The sequence below is a fragment of the Carassius gibelio genome, chromosome A16, assembly GCF_023724105.1.
Source record: "Carassius gibelio isolate Cgi1373 ecotype wild population from Czech Republic chromosome A16, carGib1.2-hapl.c, whole genome shotgun sequence".
NCBI lineage: Eukaryota > Metazoa > Chordata > Actinopteri > Cypriniformes > Cyprinidae > Carassius > Carassius gibelio.
The window spans coordinates 17643734-17668068 of record NC_068386.1 but is presented as its reverse complement, the minus strand read 5'-3'; the positions used below and the strand labels follow the sequence as shown (position 1 = coordinate 17668068).

The 24335-nt window shown below is 35.7% G+C and overlaps 1 protein-coding gene across 3 annotated transcripts in view; it reads left to right on the top strand.

The window, feature by feature from the left end:
• Window positions 1-24335, top strand: part of LOC128030811 (FH1/FH2 domain-containing protein 3-like) — a 184722-nt gene that overhangs the window by 116948 nt on the left and 43439 nt on the right. The window lies entirely within an intron of this gene.

The window sequence follows — 24335 nt, the reverse complement described above, 5'->3', positions numbered from 1 at the left end:
AGACATTATTGAAGTATGATAATTTGGTGCTCAATAAACATTTCTTACCCATTATTAATGTCAAGCTGCTTGATATTTTTATGGAAACCATGATTCTTTTTTTTTTTTCAGGATTCTTTGATGAACAGAAATCTCAAAAGAACAGTATTTATTTGAAATAAGAATCTTCTGTGACATTGTAAATGTGCTATCTTGCTGAATGAAACAAGAGTAGCGTTAGTTCTGGCAGGTCACGTGAGTCAAGCTTGCATAAGCTGACTCTCAGCTAACCCACATCTACCTATTAGAATACAACGCCTGTCACAACATTCTTATATAAGGTATATTCAGTATTATTCTGCAGCTTTAATACTTGTTCATGAGCAAATTACCCTCCTTCATCCCTAGCTCCACCTTTCATCACTTGGCTTTCCGATATTCTTTGTTTTCTCAAATCAGACTTCTTTTATCTTGAATAATGTTGTTACACTAATATGTCATTAAGAACATAAAATCTGATACCTTTGGTTCTGTTCTGTTTACCCTATGAGGGTTATTGCTGTTTTTATTCAGAACATAATCATACCGCCAATCCAAACTGTATGCTAAGTGTTAATAATTTTGATGTTAGTGGTTCTGACGGAAAAGTATTCTCTTTTTATTTTCAGAAATAGAAAGATTTTTGATCCCGAACTTTTAAATAAATGATTATGGTTTTTGTTTGTTTGATTTGAAAGCTACATGAATTCAGTCTTTTATGCTCTGTAGGAGAGCTCGAAGTGGTTTGTTTACTCGGTGCTGCATGTTTATAGTCAAAGCGGTTGGATTTACAGGATCAGGAAATGACGACAGACGCCTAAACACTAAATCCGCGTGTTAAAACTTACTGGTAGTCTTTACGATTTACAGCCTGTCCACAATGACAGCGGTTTTCTGTAAGACAAAAACAAAGCTACACATTACTCCCCATAGTATAATATTTCATCTCTAGCCCAAAATGGAAATACATGTTTGTGCATTCGAAGGACTGACTGGTACAGCAGTTATGCTAGACTTTCGCAGCAGAACGTCAAAGTATATTTTTCAGTGTGAAAGATCTTCAGAAGTTTTATAGAGTGAAATAGGCAGTAACAATGTGGCTATTCCTTTTCAGACTTCCACATTTTATTTTATTTCCTAGTTTCCACACCCATATGATTCATGCTGCTGCTATGCTTTCATGGACTCTCAGTAAGTCTCAGCACACCTTTGGGTAACAGCATGCCATAATTATCTTTAACTGAGCCTGGTTACTTCTCTGGAGGATTGTCGTGCATCCTTATATTTACAGGTAAATTAGTTTCAATGTAAAACACACTTTTGAAATGAAGTTGCATTGTCCTGGTGGGACCTGATTTCAGTGTGTTTACTTGCAATCAGTGCTTGTGCCCTGGTTATAGGTTTGTACCCACATTGACACAAACAACCCAGTTGATTAAGATGCCAAATGCCAAACTCACATCTGGGACAGAGCGAAACTGAAAGAGAATGAGAGATATAGCAAGAGAGATCAAGAGGATGATGATGATGACAAGCTGTCTAAATGATAGCTTCAATCCATTCCCGCTCATTTGCGATTTGTTTACTTCATTTTCTCTGTTTTTGGTGTTTTTGTGAGAGTTGGTTGTGTGTTTGGAATGGATTGGTCTTGCTGTGGGAGAGAGCTAGTGTTGTAGCCTCTCTCTCTGCAGCATGGCTGTAACCTGGCTCACAGATGACCTAGTTTCTCATGACCAGAAGAAGAAAACTTTTCCTTCTTTTGGGAACATGCACACATGTACACTGGGTTCAAAAAGTCCGCAACCACACTGAGAATGTGTAATTTCTTTTTTCATTTAAACCTGGAAATAGCCATAAGATTGTGTAGGCTGAATGTTTTTATAATCTAGTGGTGTGGAAGTGTGGAACTTTTTTTTTTTTCTTGTTACTGATGCTATTGTAAAAACGCACTATTCACAGTCAACTATTATTAATTTGTCCTATAAGCGAAAGTACATAATCATATTAATAATAAAGCAAGTTTCTAAATAGTCACGTGATTTCTAAATGGCTGCCCCATGTGGCAACTTAGTCCACAAAAAATAAAACAGATAATACTCATATCAGATCAGATCAGATCAGATATTTATGACCCTATGATTTACAGTCTGGAATAGTCAATGATAGTTATTGAAAGTCAGAGCCAGTGTGCAGATTTTCAGTAGTAAGCCTTGACAGATTTCACAAAAAATCACATAGTGTATAATGTGTGCAGACTTTTTTTTTAAATAATTTTTATGATTCTATCCAGTCAGAGGCTATCAAACATGTTTGATATTTTGAGCCGGTGTTTTGTGGATTTGTCCTAACTTTTTTTTTTGCTACCTCCCATTAAAACAGTGGATAGTATAATTTGGCAACGAAAAATGCTATCTATAAAGTTGTGGTTTATTAACATCTACACCTATCCTTACAGTAATGCAAATACAGTAATCATGTGTTATAGTCACAGTTGTAGCTATAGAAAGGATACAGCTACAGGAAAGAAACAATAAATACTTTCTAGATTGTGTTTTATTAAAGTCTACCTACCCCAACTCTAAACCTGCCCTTACAGTAATGCAGATACATTAAATATTGTTATTCAGCATGAGAAAAATGACACAATACTGATGTGCCCATGCGATGTAGGGAAAATCTGATGGGACACTTATTGTTTTCTTGTGTCTCCTAGAAGTGTATTCCACCTTATATATTATTTTATAATACGTTTATTATTAGTATATTTTTCAGTTCATGCATTCACTGGAAATCAAAACAATGACTTTGGCTTTGTTTACGCCATTCTATACTTTGTAAGCACAAATGCAGCACATTGACACATTTAAACATGCATTTGTCTATGCAGATCCACATATTGTCTTGAAGGAATATGACATATCACGGTGAGATAAGGCTGCTCTTCTGCTGGGCCGCTCTTGTTGGCTGCATTAAGCACCTGGGGGATCATTGATATGATTACTAGAGTCCTGAGATTTCAGCACCATCACTCCAAGCCAAGTGCATGAAAACACATGAAGAAGTTGGGTCAGTGCCACAGCATAAATCTGGGTTTACACCTTCCCTCTTAACACACTCTATGTTCTGTCCAACACATGTGCACGCTTATGATCCTATTTTGTTCTATTAGTGAAAATGGAGGCTATGAGGCAGCTGAATACATTCAGCTATGTAGATCGACATGACAGACTGAATGTAAAATGCTAACCAGGTATTTACAGTTCGATCCAATAAAACAACATAGAACATATTTAAACTAATAAGAAAAATATAAAGCAAATATTTACAAGTATATACAGGAAATAATTTTATATTTTTATTCAGAAATCAAACTAATCACAAATGGCAGTAAATAATTTTTTTATATATATAATATATTCCGGTTTCCACAAAAATATGTAGAGCACAGCTGTTATGTAGAGCATACACTTGATGTACGTCTCACAAAATGTTCAGAAATGTCAGTGTCTATAAGAGAAGAGTAGACATATGGATACATTTGTAAAAGTGTGACAATACAATAGAGAACTCAATTCAGTCCGGTTTTCTGAGCACACACAACAGTATCACGAACACAGAAAAGGCCTCTCTGTCAGCGAACAAGTACTTAATTCAGTATTTCATTAAAAAGAGGACCATGTTCTTGTTTCTTTATGAGAAGTGGTTTTATTTAATTTTAATATAAAGGCATGTTGTGTCACTTAAATCTGTGTCTATATTGCATATTCAAACCTTAATATCATTCATATTGATACATGTTTCCTACAAGAACACATAATGAGTTTGGAAATTAGCAAAATGCTGAATAAATGCATTACACTATAACTAAAGCCATTAGATGAATTTGTAATACTTTATTTTAGGGTCAACTAGTTGCTTAATAGCATGCATATTACTAGAATATTAGCCATTTATTAGTACAAATTAAGCACATATTAATTCCTTCTCCTACATGACCTTATTCTACAGTGCATCCCTATTCCCTAATCCTACACAATACCCAAACTTAACAACTGACTTACTAGGTATTAATTAGCATTATTAATTAGCAAATTAGGAATTTATTGACGGAAAAGCCATAGTTAATAGTATGTTGGTCTTACCGATTAATCTTATAATATTTAGTCGACTAAGACTAGAACTAAAACGATTCATATGACTAATATATATATATATATATATATATATATATATATATATATAAAACTACATTGCAATTTAGTCAAAAGACTATGACTAAGACTAAATCAAAATTTTCTGTCAAAATTAACACTGGCTTCCACAGCATGTGAATGTCTTCACTGTTGTGCACTTAATTAAACTGTGATTCACAATAATGTGCATATTATATTGAATTTTATAGCATGTCTGTCACTATTTTATTTCACTGCTTGATCATGGGTATGAAGTGTCAGAACTTTTGGTTCCCATATAAAATCCCTGCTAAAACAATAGTGTCCCTCTGTGAGCTAAGTTTGGCCCTGTGATTAGGGCCCCTCACACATGCACCTTGGGGCAAGAGGCCTCTCAGTCGCTGCTGTCCTTTCCTAGACCTGAGCCAGTTCTGCCCTCAAATCACCATCTTTGTGGTTAACAGATAGATGTGCTATTAAATTGATTTTAAGTGTCCATGTAAAAATAACTCAGGCTGCCTTGTAACCTGAACCTGGCTGAGAGAGACAGAGATGAATCAGGCCATGACACTTGGTAATTTTAAATCATGTGAGGGCCAGAAAACTGATCCCTTATCAGCCCATAGTCTCCCTCACCCTGTCCAGGTATCACAGAGGTGTTTATGGAAAAGAGATTAATGCTGATGATATTTGTGTATGGTGTATTGTTTGAAAGATGGCACAGCACAATTAGGTAGCTACATTTCAACCTTACATAGTACAGTGAGTGTATTTCACACAATATGATGGATATCTATGTACAGAGATAGACACAGTTTTTATGTAATGCTTTAGGTATCAGATGGAGGCTTTTCCAGTTCTTGCTGAAGATGACAAACATTTTCTTGAGAAATGATGACCTCATGAGGTCAATGCCATTATATGAGAGGGGATCCTAAATAGTGAAGTCCAGCACTTGGAACAGGCCTCCTCTGAGCCGCTCTGAAGGGTTTCCCCCTCTCTCCAAGACGTAGAATCACACAGCCAAAGCACAGACGAAACGAGACCTGTTGGGCAGCAGCCAAACACAGCAAACCACTGCAGAATATCTACTGCTCTCAGCACATGTGACTTAATGGTTTCAAGGTTCAGATCGCGTTTCAAACACTTCGTAAAGGAATACTTCACCAGAAATGAAAAATTTGTCATATACTCACCCTCATGTCTTTTGGCACCTTTTTGATTATCCTTCTTCCGTGGAAAACACACACAAACACTCAATCACTCACACAAAAAAAAAATAAAAAAAAAAAAAAAAAAAATGTGAAGTGGAGCTTTAGGGACACTGGATTTACTTAAAAAAATTTGGTGACAGAAATCGTATGAGGTCAGAGGGTCACAAATCAAACTGATTTTACTCACTTATGAATCAATGACTGCATGATCCAATCCTTATTAAAGCTTGAAAGTTGCAGACGTTTTTCATACAGTATGATGCTAGCAACAGCATGATCATGGGTTTGGTTTTCAGGGAATTTATTCATTCAAAACACAGTAAAATCAGTAATACTGTCATTATTACAATTTAAAATGTATGTTTTAATTATGAATCTTGAAAACTACAGTCCACTTTCATTGTAATTGCATATGAAAAAATATGACCAGTAGATTCTTCAAAAAGCCTATTAATCCCTTTAAAATCCTGAAAAACTGTCTTCCCAAAGGGTTCAACGTATCCTTTCTTGTCTTATCGAGACATAAACTTAAAAAAAAAAAAAAACATCCTGGGTTTTTTCTTTTCACTTTTTTTGTCAGCCATTTGTGGTTTATATGCCGTAAGCGTGAATCAATAGGAAAATATCCAGAGCATCAAAGCAGAAACAGTCTTTAGTCATTAAAGACTTCCACCGTGTGTATATTATTGTGATGAATAACATGGGTCAAGTTCATTTCTGTATAGTGTTTACCAGAAGTCCCTTCTATTTTTACCATTAGACTTAATTACATATAACCTCTTGCCAAGCAAGAGGAAACCAAATAAGCTAAAAAGAGTAACAACAAAAAAAAAGACTTCCTCTCTTATCCTTTTGTTTTCTTTCAACAAGAGTTTGTTCTAATCATCCCATGAAGCCATTAACTTCCTGATTTGATTAAAGAGAGTGTGGTGATTTGAAACATACATCAGGAACAGGAGGGCATGTGACACTTTCTGAACTGTGTGTGGCAGCAGTGGTTTTGTTAGCATCTGTTGGAGTCTGCTTACTCTGTCGGGAAAACTGTGGATGGCTGCAGCTGAGTCAGTGTGACTTTAGATCCACAGCCTCCATCATGGCTATGAAGTTTAGCTTCAGTTCGGCTCCACCTGACTGACCTACATTCAGAAGGACCTGATCCATACCACATGCCTGAAAGTTCCCTTAACATTTCAAGACACAATGTTAGCATATGTGCTAAATGTTCCTTAACATCAGGCCCACACAGAATCGACGCACACATAATCAATTTTATTATTCTGCTGTTTAATACATCTTACCATTGTTTTTCAATAATTGAGCTCAAAGAAGTAAACTCTGCAGATTTTGGCTGTGCGAACTTAATAATAATACAGAAAATTATTTGTGGTGATTGATAATTTCAGCTTGCTAGTTTAGTCATCTGAGGAAACCAAAATACTTCCATTTGCATGCTCTTCAATACAGATTTCAATCTCCTGGCTGGCTGCAACCAGTGTTGTGGGTAGTGTTTAGAGTACTCTAATTACTTTTTTCCTGAAATGTGTAACTTAACGCGTTAGTTTCGTGCGGAAGTAATCAGTAACTTCGTTATTTTTTAAAAAAATTAATCCGTTATTTTAAGGAAAGGAAAATCCCGACTGCAGCCTGCTTTTTGTCTTTTTAGGCCTAGGTCTACTGTGCCACCTGCGGATGTATCAGCGGAGCCGAAGCTCTGTGATCGTAAAGTCAATGGCTGTGATACGTCTGTGCCCTGCGCCTGACCCTGTGTGTATCTCTGTGTGTTTTTTTTTTTCTGTTTTTTTTTCGAACTCCCGTCTAGATGGCAGAGAGGACAGCGTTTGGTTTATGGAAGTACGCACATTATTTTCAATTTGTCAACGAAAAAGAAAAGAACATAACGGTAAAATGCACACTCTGTGAGTGACACTTTAATAATAATTAGTTCGGCTATTAAGTGATTTGTCATTTGCCTGTGTGGCAGTGAAGGATTTAATTCGGTCGGTTTGTTATCATTTTTGTTTGACAGGCAGCTGTTAATTTCTGTTAGATCGTTGGCTGGCTGGTTGTTCATCATTTCTAAATGGATTTAAATCTGCAAGCCTGTTTAAGGTTGTGTTTACAAGTAAGCATACTTGTACTTTGATAACTGCATTATTTAAAGTTAAAGAAAAATCAGGAGTTATCTTGTGGTGCTCATAATATACAGTAGCCTAGGCTACCCGGGCTGGGTGCGAATTTTGATTAATAATATGTTCTGTGATAATAAATAAATAAAACACCATGTGGAATAGCCTATTGCTGACTGTCTTTCCTGTTATTGTTATCCTGCAGTGTTAATTTAGTCGGATGTCTGACGTTATTCATTGTCGGGAGTCACGACTTCTAGGTGCATTTAAAGGGGCCGGGGGCTGTGTCTGTCGTGTGTGAGCCGCTGCGAACTGCTTTTAATTTTTGGTAACGCATGAGTACTCTAACGCGTTACTTTTATGAATAGGTAACGCTGTATCATAACTGATTACTTATAATTGATGGTAACGTTGTAACCTAACTAACTACTTTCCAAAGTAACTATACCCAACACTGGCTGCAACATGCAAGAAAACATGAAGTGAAGCTCCTTTTCAACAGATGTTGTTCTGTTTTCTCCCTCAGCAGCTGCTTGAGCCAGATGTATAACAGTTTTTGAGCCAGTGATTCATAGCAGCCCATTGGCTATTCCCTTGTATATTTTAGCTCAGAGGTTTTGATCAGTACATAATATGTGACCCAGTAGCAATGGCTAAAAACATTGTCTTGTACTGGTAGAGCAAAAAAACGCTATTGTTGGTGGTTTTCTGCTACCTTTTTTTAAGGGTCAGACTTTTGGTCTGAATATGTTAATTAAGGGTGACCTTATGTCCTCTCTTTCCTGGACTTGCCCTGACTGGGAATTCTAAATTGCATAACATGTCGCTATTTTGGCTTTGTTTTTGTTTTTTTTCATACTTAATGAAGGTAATGATTATTTATTTATGATTGATATATATATATATATATATATATATATATATATATATATATATATATATATTTATATGAAGAGTTTGATTCCAAAACAGGACAAACACCATTTTTTTTTTTTTTTTTTTTTTTTTTAATTGCATTTCCATCAAAATAAGTATTGTATCTGGGCCCGGTTCCCCAAAACATTCTTATCGCTAAGTAGTTCTTAACCTATTCCTTAACCTCTCTCTTAACGTTATGGCACGATTCCCGACACGTTCGTACGCTAAGTATATCTTCTGTAAGTCACACTTTCATAAGGTTGGTCTGGACCATTCGTAAGCTCTCTATTAGCGTTGTTTGAGCTCAAGACGCTAGTCACCGCCACTGTGCAGTCTTTAGAAATCAGCGCAGTACAAGTCAAACTATGGTATGTTGTCAATGTTGTGGCTCAACAATGATTTTATGTTATGGACATTTTAAGACTCATAATAAAATATGTTCGCAATGGATACAGGCCTATTTATGAAGTTGACTTTATGTGGTCAGAACTAATATGGTGGTAATTAGCCTAGGCTATTTTGTAATGTAATTAAAGCATTTAAATTGGCAATCACTTTTGATAATTAAAGTCTGGCAAACAATTTGGCTCTAAATGGCTAAGATCTATAAATGGTTTAGCATGGTGGTGTCCAGTAAGCGACCAACTATGGCAGCAATCCAACATGTCCCTAATTGAATCAAAGACAGAGCCGGATGCGGAGCCGTTTAGTCCATGTAAATTTTTTTATTCAGCAAAACTTAAGCCCTTTTGACATTTTGCCTTACGTGGCTATATTAAAAAAAAATTGCCTCCCAAGACAGCTCATTATGGAGCTGCTGGACCTTCTCAGACCTGCACTTGCCAGGCTAATGTGGCGGAATTTTGCTTTAAGCCCTGAAGTCCAGCTGCTTGCAGCGCTAAGTTTTTTGTTTTTTTTTTGCTACAAGGAGCTTCATCGAGGTCTTGGGAGAGGGCTACGGCCTAATCAAAGTACCTAACCATTACTAATATAAAAGTGTATTACATAATTTTTAGAAGTCGAAGAAATGTCACAAGTGGCACAACGGGATAAGGAGGGTGGATGATTAGCGAGGGATACCCAGTTCGTCTTACCGTCACAACATACCGTGTGAACATATTACTGACCATTTGATAATTTCATTTATAGTCTATATTTTACTGATAACTTAAACTATGTTAAAATAAATGTTACTCTAATAATTTGAGGAATGTTTCATTTGCATAGAACTTGTTGTCTTTCTTAATGCTGTATTGCACCTTCGCGTGAAGTGGAATATCGATTCCTGAGCAATCAATGCCAACTAATTCAGCACCTTCACTTGGGACAGCGCTCTTGTAACATCGGACGTAAGAGGCAGCGTGCTAAGAAGCTTTCTAAGGGACACTTCGGGGAACACACTTGGGAACATAAACAACTTTGGTATCATATATCTTTCGAGGTCTTCTTAGCGCGTTAAGAGTGAGCGTTGTCGGGGAACTGGGCCCTGGTCGGTATTGAAAAGTTCATTTTTATTTTTTTGCAAAATGTGACATCTGCTGAATTATTCTGTCATATTTTCTCCCTTTCTTTCCAAACTGCAACAAATGGCAGTCTCCCTTCTTTGCAGAATGCGATATATCCGCTCTACCAATCACAGTGCGCCATTCCACGCACTCTAATGGCGGTGCTTTGAATACACCCGGCATCCTAGTTTTCCTCTTCTACTTTGTACTATGTGATCAACAAACAAACTTAGGGCTCCACAATGAATCGTATGTGATTGTCATGCACATCTTGTTAGTAAAGCAGATTTTGTGATTAATAGTAAATATCCATCACGTGCTTTCAGATGGAGCCGTAGATCACTGACAAGTGATGCAATATCGCATTCATAATTGCAGATGAGTCACATTCGATTATGAACAAGATATTGTGTAGCTTGTCAGTGTAAGTGTTTTTATTAATGCCATTTATGTTTTTTGATAATACAGCACATGGCACTAGTCAACTTAATGAATATAACATTGCAAAGATGAATGCACTTTCGGAAGTTGAATGTAAGAGAAATGTAAATTTGGAATTTTTATGGTCTACTGAGATGTTGTTTAGTTCTTTTTCATAATGAAATTTTATTTTATTGCTGTAATTAATTTATAGCATTAACAAGATGACCCGATGAATTCATTTTGGGAGCACTGACTGATTGAATATATTTTTGGTCCATTGCCTGTATGTAAGATTAGTACTGACCAAGTTCAGAGGCCGTCATATGTGGATTAACCATGTTGTGTATTTTCAACAGTTTTAATATGAAAAATAACTTTTATATTGATTTAATGGATTTATTGCAAAAAAAAAAAAAAAATGTGTCATGGATTTATTACATTTTGGGGAAAAAATATATTTTTTAATAAATCTTTGAAAATCTAAATCTGGATTTGAATTTTTAATGATATAACCTAAATATGCCACGTGAAAGTTTGAAACAGGAAATAGTGGGAAACATTTTATTTTGAAAAATGCATTATGAATTTAAAACTACAGTCCCACTGAGATGTGGAATATAAAGTGCTCGTTTGGTTGTAGATGGGTAACAAATCCAGAATGTCCATATTGTAATCAACAAGGTCCTAGAAACCGTGTAAATAAAACCGTGTAAATAAATGTATTGTGCCTGTAGAAAGCAACAAAATTGTAAATAGTCCCATGAGTGTCAGTTTGAATGATTGTAATTAAACGGGACCATTCTAATTCTGTCACATTGTTCACTTTTAGTGTATATTTTTTCAAGGATTTGAATAACAATTTTGTTTTCCATGCTGATGTTTTTCACGCTTCAGTTCACAAGTTTGTAATTCTGACAGTTATTTCTACCTGTTTTTGACTGACAGGATATATTCCCCCTGATCATTGGTGGTTTTTGATTGGCTGATGCATTGCTAGACAACACACATCACAATGCAATACAGTATAGTGTGATGCATAGCTTTAGATTTAAATTTTAGCCTGTTTTTCACCATGTGCAGGTTTTAAAGCAGAAGAATGTGCAGTGTTTCCTTCCCTCTGATTATTTGCACCATAAGGACTTGGCTACATTGAAAACACACTAACAATTTGGCCTTCATCAGATGTCTAACATTTCTCACCTTTCCCACTGTAGGCCATTGATATAAGGTCTCAGAGGTGTAGTAATGCATACATGTCACTACTTTGAAGAAAATCATTTGAACCTTGACCTCACACATTTACACACATATGTTTGCACATATGCCTCCTGTACTACGATTATACATTTGTGTGTGTGTGCATAAATCCCAAAGAGAGCAATTGGCTCTGGCCCAAAACATGAAGTCAGCCACTGTATGGAAGATCAATCTATCGTTGGAATGATTCAGGGCGAGAATATAAAGCTGGATTTATGGCTTCAAACCGTTAATGGTTGTCCATGTTAGCGCTGAACTATATCACTAATGACTAATAGTCACTGCAACCTTTCCCCTTGTGCAATTTCATCATATGGCGTGCGACGGACAGCATCGTAAGCATTCTCTGTAGTGTTGTAACGATTCACCACGGCTCATCCTTCAGCAGTTTGAATGCTCCTGTGGATCTCCAGCATTTTGTGTTTACTTGGAATCGCAACAAATTACTTGTTTTCTATTGATTGCTTTGTTTTTCCATTTTATTTATCGTGCCAAAGCATAATCTTCCATAAAAACATTACACAAATTATGGCTCTTGTTTCTTGACCACTACTCAAAAGAATCACTAGAGTACGGGACACCAGGGCGGGTCAAAGCAAAAAGTATAATGTGTGTTTATAACAGATTTTAAATGTTAACTGAGTGGTCAAAAAATATTAAATACGAAATATTTTACACAATTGCCATTTGATAATTTTCATTTAATTTAAACTTTTTAACTTAAACGCAAATGCATCTCTCAGTTGACTTATTTCTTGTAATTGCAACTTATTTCATGCAAAATTCAGCACTATAGCAGCTGCAACTTTATTTCTTATATTTCTTACTTTATTTCCTATAATTGCATCTCTATTAATTGAAAAAAATTTGCTTAATATATTGACCACAATTTTATTTCTTTCGATTGTGACTTCATTTTTCATGATTACTGCTTTATTTCTTGTAAAATTCAACTTTACATCTCAGCTGTGACTTTTTCTCACACTTGTGCATTTATTTTTTGTATCTGTTACTTTATTTCCCTTAATTGCAACTCTATTTCTTGTCAAATTAAACTTTGCATCTCAACTGTGACTTTGTCACAATTGTTACTTTATTTCTCGTAAAATTCAACCGTGCCATCTCAACTGCGACTGTCAAAATTGTGACTTTATCTCATAATTGCTACTTCATTTGTCATAAAATTCAACTTTACATCTCAGCTGAGACTTTATTTCTCATAATTGAGACTTTTTTTTTTTTGCAGCTAAATTATTTCTCAAAAAACTTTGTCTCGACTTCAACAATTTCTCATAAATTTCAGGTTTATTTTTCGACTGTAACTTTTATTTCTTAACATTGTGACTTTACTGTATAATTCATAATTGTGGCCTTTTTTGTTTTAAGACAAAAATAATAATGTTGTTTACATCATACATTCTACACAGGTGTGCGTAAATTTAAATCAAAGGATTGGAGAACTTGAGTCTGGATCAACTGACAGTTTGTTTACTTAAATATACCCACTTGATTTACCAACTAAATGTGACCCGGCAGAGGTGGTTCCACAGTAACAGGACATATGTGCTTTGCACAGAGTTTGGCTGATTGTGTAATGATTGAGCTCCTGCTGAATTTACAACATACAGAATCTCCTCTTAATGGAAATTTAATGGGCACCGGTAATAAAGCTGTCTCATTAGGAAAAAGGAAGGTTAAATCAAAACCCAATCAGACAACAAGGGAAGTCAGAATAAGTCAAAGCTCACAGGAAAATGGTCTTCATCATCAGTTTACCCCAAAAGCATCACCAGGCTGTCATGTTCGGTGGGGGAGAGAACCCACATTGTTTCTCTGTGGAAACATTTGAAGAGTGTTTCTCCTTTGCGGTTTAACAAAATAATATACCTGACTTTAACAGCACCAATAACTGCGCCAGACTTTATTTCACTGGATTTAGAAATGTGTTGAGTGCAGTAAAAGTTCCCTTGCTTGTTGTGGAGAGCAGGACCTTGATAGGAGGTCTGCAGGCCTATGAAAATAAATGAAAGAACATTGACAGACGGACCCAAATTTTGGCTGACCCAGTTCTAGGGGAAATTCGAAATGTAAATGAAACAAATGAGGGGTGCAGAAGAAAATACCATGAGGAGTTAGAAAGAGAAAACTGAATGTTGCCAAGTTCTGGCCACTGCACTTGAAATCTAGAATGAGGTGCTGGTAAATAATGCTTAGAAATATGGACAGAGAGAATAAAATTCTCTATTTTAGCCAATATTCAGTAAGGAATAATTGACGACAGACCTTGAATTATTAATTTGTATATATATATATATATATATATATCATTGACCGGGAGTCAATTATTCTGCTTATAATATGGTTACCACACCTCAAGAAATCGATCAGATGATATATTTAAAGTAGTGCTGTCAATCGATTAAAAAAAATTAACTAATTAATCGCACAATTTTTTAAAATTAATCGCGATTAATCGCGATTAATCGCAATTAAAAGACTGAAACTTTTTGGATATGTAAATGTAAAATGTAAATAATTAATGTAAACTCAAGACAAAGAAACTATTTAAATTCAAAATATGATTGTTTATTGGAATTTTTGTTTAACTTGTAACACAGATTTTCTCATGTAAACAACATACCTGCAATAAACCATCAATATCCTCCAAATTAACTGTTGGCTTGAAAGCCATATTTATTAAAGAAATAAAAACACAGGCATGTAAGTACCATTTGAATTTCAAAACAATCAATGCCAATAAAAAACAAAAATGATTTCCAAGTTGAATTCTAAGTGGACTGCAAAAAAAATTCCAAAGTATAGTCATTGCCAGTGCTTTAAGTGGGCCAGTACACACCGGTACTTCCAAATATAGCTCTTGAGTGTACCGCCACCTCTCCATGCGCCCAGAACGTGCTTGTAGCGTACCGGTACGCTCATTTGGACATCTGTTTTAATGGAGGTTTTAATCTTTTACCTGCACTGCCGATTTTCAGAGCGCCCTTCACAATGCAAGCTTCCTAATTCATCCCACCCAGAGCAGAAACTACATTACCCATTCACCCTTAAGTTATACAAGTGAATAGCGCATGTGTCGCTTTTCCCACTGTTAAGTGTCAACAACTCAACGTGGCCGGAGAAGGTGTGTGAAACTCGTTGTGAGTTATACTAAAGCAAAATATTGAGTATTTATTGTCTGATAAACATTAAAAACTGTCTGCGGAGGTTGAGTCGTCCTGCAGCCCCCGCTGGCTGTTCATTGGCTGCAGCATCTTTTTTCTAAGTTCTAAAAAAAATACCGTAGACGGCAAGGCACAAATTTAGATATTCATTTATCTAATTAATCTATAGCCTATGCACAAAGACAATATGATCTTTTTGTCCCCTTTTTGTTTTAAAGCTTGATGAAGAGAGAGAGCGCAAGTTGCTGCAGCTGAGGAGGACAGTGATGCACGCGTACAGGAGTGATTGACAGTTCGCGGCACTGTGTACAAAAAATACTCCGCTACACAATTATTTCGTTATTTTCGTTTAAGCTTATTAACGTTAGCGTTACAGAAAGGTCTGATTTACGCACTGTTACAGTCATTGTTTTTTTGTTTTTTTTTTTAAACAATGACATTTGAGTTCATGATTTTAATGTTGCTGTTTCTTGTGGCAGACTAAATGAAGAGTAATGTTTCTTGTGGCAGACTGAAGAGTAATCCGGCAGAGTTTTATACTGAAACTTTCCGTCTAAAAGTCCTTCCTTGGTCTTATCCATATTTCTTTGCACGTTGAACACACATAGGCCACAACTGGAAATAAAAAAAAAAACTGCAACCGCGTTAATTGCGTTATTTATTTTTAACGCGTTAAATATTTCAAATTAATCGAATGCGTTAACGCGCTAATTTTGACAGCACTAATTTAAAGGGAATCATCCATTTTTTTGTACTTAAGTCGCTGTTGTGAGTAAAATTATTTCTTTCGCATTTCATCCAATGCCTCTTTTGCTAGTTCCAAAACCTAATTTTAAAGCTGGTAATGGAGGCTTGAGCCATTGATAGCATTCTAATGCAGTTATTAATGAAGTTATTAGAAAGAGAGAGAGAGAGAGAGAGACAGACACACAGAGAAAGAGAGAGAGCTTGTGTGAATTAGGGTAACTCTGTCATGTTTTTGTTAGTCTTGTGTGCTGTATAGGTACTGTATGCTAATTTCCGTTACTATGCGAAGTGATATGGAACTGTAATGCAATCAAGAGAGTGGCCTAGAGCTATGTTCACTGTGCGTTTCTCTGAAATTAATTGCACATTTTAGAAAGTTTGTCGGTCAATCAGATTCAAGCATTCAACGGCCCTGTAGTATAATTTATGATAATGATATATGTTTATTTATTTATGTTATTTTAGGCCAATTGACAGTGGTATAATGTTGATTATTATATGCAGTAATTTTACTTGACACACGCAAAAAAAAAATATGTCTTTTCCTGTCTTCAAAGTTCAAAAATCTAAAATCACATTCACACCTGATTTTGCATTTTGTGGATCTACTGCTGAAATAGCGAGTAACTTCCATTTGTAAGTTGCTTCAATGTAACCCATTTTTTTTAAGATATATTTTCAAGAAGAGGAAAAGTCGTAATTCATTTTGCAGTAACCAACATTATGGTGTCGATTGAGCTTATCTTGTGGAATGCTGACTGTCCAACAGATGGAAAACAAGCAACATGTTTTGCAGAAGTTATACGCTTTACCTTTAACTGTCCCATCCAAACATATCTTTGAGATGCAAATCAGCTCGGTTTAGCTCCCATTAGACCCAGCTCTAATCTCCCGTGCTCTCATTCAGAGCCGGTGTGCTGGAGTGATTCTGTCAAGAGATTTCTGGAATGTTCTGGTCCATGAAGCATATGAAGAGCAGCTCATTATATCTCTCACTTGTCTTTCAGCAGCTCTCTCACTGAATGCCCTGACTGTCTGTCTGCAGGGTCGATCAGGCCTTTACAAACAATCTGTGATGTGCTTCGTTACAAATATGTATGTGTGCTTCTCTGACAGGATGGAGAATGTTGCAGCACCATTTGAAGGAAAGACTGTGCAGGGTCTTCCTACAGTTTTGTGTATTTTATGTCCCCATGAATCAATACTGCACTGATTTTATCATCTTCCATGCTACATGGTTTCCATACACAGCTCAAGCACCAAATTAAACCAAAAATCTACGTTGGCAGGAATGTGAAACAATCCTCAGCAACACAATATATTTTAGCACAATTATCAAATCACTGAGACTGCATTGTTATTATATAAATATATAATCTGATGCACTGCATCTTTCAGAGTGAAGTGCAGCACTATGATTCTTTGCATTTAACCCCTTACTAGTAACCCCCCTTTTTTGGCATGGAGACCGAAATTACATACCCAAAATAAAAAGGTTTCTGCTCATGATTCTTTCTGACTAGATACATAATCAACCTTTGTTCACAAAGCTGACACTTTAAAGTTTACTGTTCAGGAATCAGAATCACTCACTGTTCATCACACTGTTATGATAATAGAGATATATAAGCTCAAACATAAAAACAAAAATAAAAATATTAAAAACATATGTTTTAAATGTATTTAAAAAAATGTTGATGTAGGAAATGAGTTTGAAAACACAGTGTAGCTAAGGCCACAAGTCTTCCAAAACTTCGTAAAAAAAATTCATAATCTAATCTGTAAAACTGTGAATTTTATTAAATATTTTCTAAGGCCATGTCAAGTGTGTTTTTAGAGAAGGCTAATCAGATTGATTTATGGCCCTTGTCATCTCTGTAAGACCTCACATGTAAACACTGCTGTTTATTTTGTGTGTGTGTTGGCTTTGCAAAACTCTCCATTCATGATTCTATTGTTCCTACCAAACGAGTCTTTCACACCTCCGCCAGGTACGACACTTTATCCGCATTATTCTTTTATCATTATTCTTTTGTTTTTATTCCACCTTTATTAGCATTGATTGTGGTTTTTCAGGCTTTACAAAGCAAAAAAGCAGCGATCTCACTTCAGTCTCTCTTTGCATTTAGCCCTTATTTATCAAAAGTCTTACTATAAAAATACAACAAAACATTTTCTTACGACCTTACGTGAATTATTGAGACAAAAATGCATTATGAAGAAGAAAAGCACCTGCTATTAGTAGCATCGGAGCTAACGTTAGCATCAAGCTACATCAGACAATTTATGAAATTATTAGTACACTTTTACTCAAAACTCACTTTAAACCCCGATCGAGTTTATATAATTACTTCCTTTAGCGATCAGGGGTGGAATTTGGTCGTTTACTGTTGTAAAAATATGTTATTTGTAGCCTTTTTCATCGCTGCACAAGTTAGCATTTCCGATGTACATTTTCGATTTTTTTTATAAAAATGCCCCAGATCTCAAGAAATTCTCATACCAAGCTTTACTATCGTAATCGCGGGTTTATTTTTCGGATATTTCGTGTGTACAGAGGTGTTTCAGTGTTGTTTTGGCCAGATAACTACCAGGAAGTGTGTGCAGGAAGCATGTGACACGATGTGGCGGTGTCCAGATATGACACTCTGAGATTGACATTGGGAAGGCCCAATCAGAGTCTGAGTCACACACAGCACGAGCTGTGACCACTGCACGCATACACAGATCGCTGGGAGAGGCTGTTTATCATCAGATCGCGTAAATCCGTGGAAAATGAATAGAAATGACGATTCTGTCTGAAGAAATATGAAGTAAACATCAGTAAATATATCCATATATCTCCGCAGATATGCATCTTTTGTCTATAAATCCTTATTGACGCTGTTCATTGAGTCTATGTGAACACAAATAAACCGCTGCTGACGTGACTGAATATGAGTGAGTGGTGAATTTCTATTCAAAATGTGGCATAATACGGATTTATTATTTTGCACTCCTGACATAAATCACTAAATATCTGTCAATGCAACAATGTTTTATCAAAATATTGGTCAAATATCGAAGCTAGAGTCTTTAAAATTTCAATTGATGCACAGTTTGTCCAGATCAAGTAAGACAGTGATGTTTAACGTGCTGTGAAAGTGAAACAATAATAAACTGGGGCCGTCGGCGATGTTTGCACGTAAAGGGGTGCAATATGCTTCAAACATTTTGTAATAAGTTTGTAAAAAATATTAGTATTGTAATTGTACATTCGTTAAATAATAATAATAGATGTGTCATAGTACCAAAGAATAATTAACAACTTTTGAAATAAAGGTTGCATATATATATTTAATGGGCAGTTTTGAGTAGTAGTTTATACATGTACTTATTTTTGACATAAAATACAATTTATTGTGGTACATATTTTCTTTTTAATGTGTAAAACCATTAAATTAGATAGTGGTGGAAGTGGCATCATTTCTTTGGAGAGAAAGCACCTCTGAATTCATCTGAAGACTTTGAAAAAGCAATCCATTAAATTCGTTCTAAATTTTCATTTCGAGCTAGTAATGAGCTTTTCTAGCTTAAAATGTTCACTCTGTTAAGGTCTACCCTGTTACACAGTCCAAAAAAAGTCATGTAACACAGGTTGGACAAATATCATAGACCACATGTGAAATACTTGGTCAGGATTATTATATTCTGATAGCCTGAGCTTGACCAGTGGGTTTCCTAAGGACAGACATTCTCTTCCTCTGATAAGACAAATTTATATACATTTTTTATTTTTTTTTAGCTTTTTTTCAGCAAACCTGCTCAGTCCAAAATTCACCAAACTGTAGGAATGATGCTGCATGTCACTCAGGTAGTTTTGCAACTGTGAGTAGAAAAAAACACATGTGGAATGTTGTCACTGACATGTTTTGAGTAATTAGCCTTGATTGATAAAAGATGAAGAGTCAGCCCAGCAGTCAGCCACACACACCAGACTGCTGCACCTGGGAATCTTGGCCTGCGTGTGGTGCATTCATAACTCCACATTCTCCCATGTGGAGCCGCAGTAGACAGAGTTCAGCCTGGTCACTGCTCTCTCTCTCTCTCTCTCGCTATGGGAATCTCTCAGCATTTATCCTGCAGGCTCTGCTCCAGCTAAGAGGAATCGTTTCAGGTACTACCTGGAGGTTTAGCAGTATTGCTAAATGGGTTTTAGTGTCACAATTGGGTCAGGAGATATAAATGATCTTTTTCAGTTGTCATTAATGCCAGACCTAAACAAAACCATTTTTTTTAGCTTTGGATGAACTGAGACAGAGACAGTATGACGAGGAGCAGATGGGCCACTCGTAGACAATTTTTTATATGTATAAGTCTTGCATTTGAGCCTGTCATCTTTTGGGTCAATACTTATTTAATTCTGTAATATTTATTGATTCTGTAATATATATATATATATATATATATATATATATATATATATATATATATATATATATATATATATATATATATATATATATATATATATATATATATATATATATATATATATATATATATATATATGAATAAATTTTATATAATACAAATACTATTTAATAAAATATATGAAATATATTACATAAATGTCAACACTTTAGAATATAGAACAATTCTCACTATTAACTTGTTGTTAATTAACATGCATATTACTAGTATATTGGCAGTTAATTAGTACTCATAAAGCTCATTATTGTGCATGACCACATTCTGCATTCTTAATCCTACCCAATACCTAAATTTAAAAACTGCCTTACTAACTATTGATATGTCGTGATTAGGAGTTTATTGAGGCAAAAGTCATAGTTAGTAGTTAGATAATAGTGAGAACTGGACTTTAAAATAAAGTGCGATAAAAAAAAAATCCTCCCCAATATTTTTTGTTTTTATAAAGATTTCTGAAAACATTTTAAGTAAACTATGAATATTTTAAGCACTTTTCTTAAAACATTAATCAATTGAATATTAATATTTATATTATTATTTTTTCCTGACATGGCACAGGATTAGTGCAGATTGTGGCATAACATTAAATAAATACATTTATTTTGTTATCTAAAGATTTATTTATTTAATGGTTATGATGTGCACACTTAAATTCATTCAGTGTGTAAGGAAATAAAGTTTTAACTTTTTCTTCTCTTTGCCATTCTTTTCTAGTCTGTCTTAAAAACTCTGTCTTGTCATTAACTCATTGAATTGGGTAGTATTTTAAGTTAAGCAAGTATTTTAATTGCTGATCTGATTATGTATTTGAAATTGTATAAAAGCAAATGCAGAGTGTGTGTATTGATGAACATGTGGAGACAGTTTGAACTCGATATTAAGGCCTGTGTCCATGTATACACATGTAGTCAGGCTTTAGGTATGCTATTTATCAACGACCTCATTGTGTGAGTCCAGTAGAGCTCATCTTTCTTTCAACAATCTGGCTTGAAGAGAGTGTGTCAATCTCAGGGCAAAAAATCATTTTGAAATCTATCTATCCATCCATCCAACCAACCATTTTTCATGGAGTGCATGTATGAGTACATATTTGCCTGTAAGCCCTTCAGTGGAGCCAGAAATCTTTCTTCAGCTGAACTGCAGTTCAGAAAGTCACATTGACCTTCACCCCTTGTTGCTTGAGTCTTTGTCAGAACTCTTGGTTGTATTTCTTCCTCAGTCTTTTCTGTCAAATGGAAACTCTGTGATTTTAGTGGCCTCCTATGGAGTTCCCAGAGCTCTTGTTATGACCTGCTTTATGTGTCCTGCTACAAATGGAAGTCGTGTTATGCTTGGGTGGATCTGCCTGCTCAAATGTTTCCCCCACTGCACTGCCACACAGGCTGAGATTTCAGGCTTCAAGAGCAATATATGTGCATGTGAAGCTGTTTGTTATGACGCCTGCCTTTCCACGGAGTCTTGAACATACTGTATGCTGCCTTTCCCTTTTAAAGTTTGGAAATCTTAATCGTGATGTGCATTCAAGTCAATTTGGTCAGAATCAAAGTGATGCAGAGGCAATGCCACTTGGCCAAGATCGAAAGCATTTTTAGCACTAGTGTAATGGAATGAAGAACAAAAATGTTATGTATTTTGTCACTTCATAAAGGTAATTGAATAACCACTGTTTTTCATCAACAGCTCATAAATTGTATAAAAACTAAGCTTTACAGTCCACATATACCATTTCAACTTATAATTAATATCAATCATTCATTCTCTCAGTCAGGTTTTAAAGAACACCTCATAGGAATAAACTGGAGATTTCAGACAGATTTCAGTGCATTTGATTTCATGACATTTGAATGTTTTTTTTTTTTTTTTTTTTTTTATGAATGTTATCTTATCTGCCATATCTCTAAAGAATCTGTTAAATAACTGCACATTGTGACTTCAAGTAATAACATTATGTGAAGAGAACTGTTCCAAATGTTTCTACAGCACATTCACTGTGAAAGTATGAACTCTTAGATACTATCCACATTTTACTAGTTGTGATGGTTAATACTTAATACTTAAATTAAAATGACTATAATTTAGTAGCATTCATTGAAAATGTAGGAATGAGGGTTAACAAACAGTGTAATCCAAAGCAACAACTTTGATATATATATATATATATATATATATATATATATATATATATATATATATATATATATATATATATATATATATATATATATATATATGATTGGTCGGCGATGTTTGTTTTTCCACCATCATTATTTAGTTCTACAACACTTATGTTGTAATTTAATGCAACTTGATTGCATTAACCTATAAATGTGTTTTTTTGCCGGTGTGTTTGTATATTTCTGTATTTGTGTGAAGACGCAGAGTGTAATACTTCCGTTGTTTATTTGAGAATGGTTCACCTGTTACAGCTTATATCTTCCAGGATGTGTGTGTGTGTGTGTGTGTGTGTGTGTGTGGGACACAATAACTCTTTGCAGCAGAGATGATTCAGACAGCCAGATGGATCTCATTGACACTATTCACTTTGATCAGAGTGAAATTCTGCTCTTCTCATATAGAGGACCGTGTCTGTTTGTACTCTGATTGCTTTAAACTCTGGACACATATGTGAGGGTTCATTGGTTTGTGAAGCATTTCCTTTATAACTCAGGCTCTGTCACGACACTTCCCTCACCAGAAGACCTCCCCTGAGTTGCTAAGGAGAGCAACTGATATTTACAAAGACAATGGAAACGCTGACCACCCTGCTGTATCACATGCAAAGACACATGCTTCATGCACATCAGTGGAACAAGACAATGTTGCTTCTTTGTTGTGTGTCAATTAAAAATCAATAATTTTCAAAGCACACAATTCTGCTCATCGAGTATTAAATACTGAAATCTTGAAGAACTTACACTTTCTGAATGTTCTAAATGGTGAGGTTGAATTCATAATCCTGTTCAAATCCCACGCTAGCGCACATGAATTTATTATTTTGTAATGAAATGAAGTTCTAATTCAGCTCCAGAAGATGGACTGGGTTTACTTGGATTCAAAGCAGTGAACTATTTATTGTGTTCCTGTGGCTCAAACATAACATGACACTAGCAAAACTCCAAGTTCATGGGTTCAATTCCCAAGGAATGCATGAGCTGATAAGATGTATGTCTTGAATGCAATGTGGATAAAGGCATCTGCCAAATGCATACATATTTAAAGGGGGGGGTGAAATGCTCCTTTTTCAATCAATATCCTGTTAATCTTGAGTAACCTATAGAGTAGTACTGCATCCTTCATAACTCCAAAAAGTCTTTAGTTTTATTATATTCATAAGAGAAAGATAGTCTGTACCGATTTTTCCCGGAAATACACGAGTGGCTGGAGGCGTGACGTGTGGGCAGAGCTAAATAATCACGAGCGCCAGTAAGCTTTTGCGTTGAGCGCGTCTGGAAGCTGTGACACCGTGAGGACAAAACCTACCAAAACAAACCATGGCTAACAGTCAGATTCAGCGTATATTTATGATCCAGAATCAGATCAGGAGGCTGAAATTGAACAAGAGCAGCATCAGCAATCAGTCTCTATATGTGGTATGTACTGAAACTGTATATATTTGCTTAGCGGTTTTGGAAAATGACTAAGTTCCACTTTGTCGTCTTTTTTTTTTTTAAGCTGTACATGTGGAAAGTGCAGTTTGATGACAACATCGCATGTTGTTTACTAGATGTGCTTACACGCCGATAGCTAAGTTAACAACACAGATATTTGAAGCAGTTTTACTCACCGCATGCGGTTCCAACACACGATCGTGACCCTTTTTCGTTGAGATTGCATTATCCTTAAGAAATAAACGATGTGCAAATCCGGCGTCAAACTGGGCCTTGTTTGTAAAACAAGCATCTTCGAAATGCAGGGGAACAAACACAAACACTTGCACAACTCCGTGGATGCTCTAAAAAAATAAACTCCATCCACTGGTCCCTTAATGCTGTTTCTCTTTTGGTAATCTGTGCAGGGTTGTCTTGCCCTGGCAACCAAAAACACACTCCTTTTGTTACATTTTGCGACGCTCTCGCTCTGATCAGTGAAGTCTGTTGTCCTCAGTGCTCTGCTATACGGGAGCGCGCGCTCTTCCGGCAAACGTGCCCTCATGACCCATATAAGGAAATTCCGCTCCATCTAACGTCACACAGAGCCATACTCGAAAAAAAACTTTCCGAAACTTTCCGAAACCGGAAGTAGTATTTTTGGAACAGAAATACTCCTTCAAACGTACAACTTAATTTTTTTAACTTTGTCCATG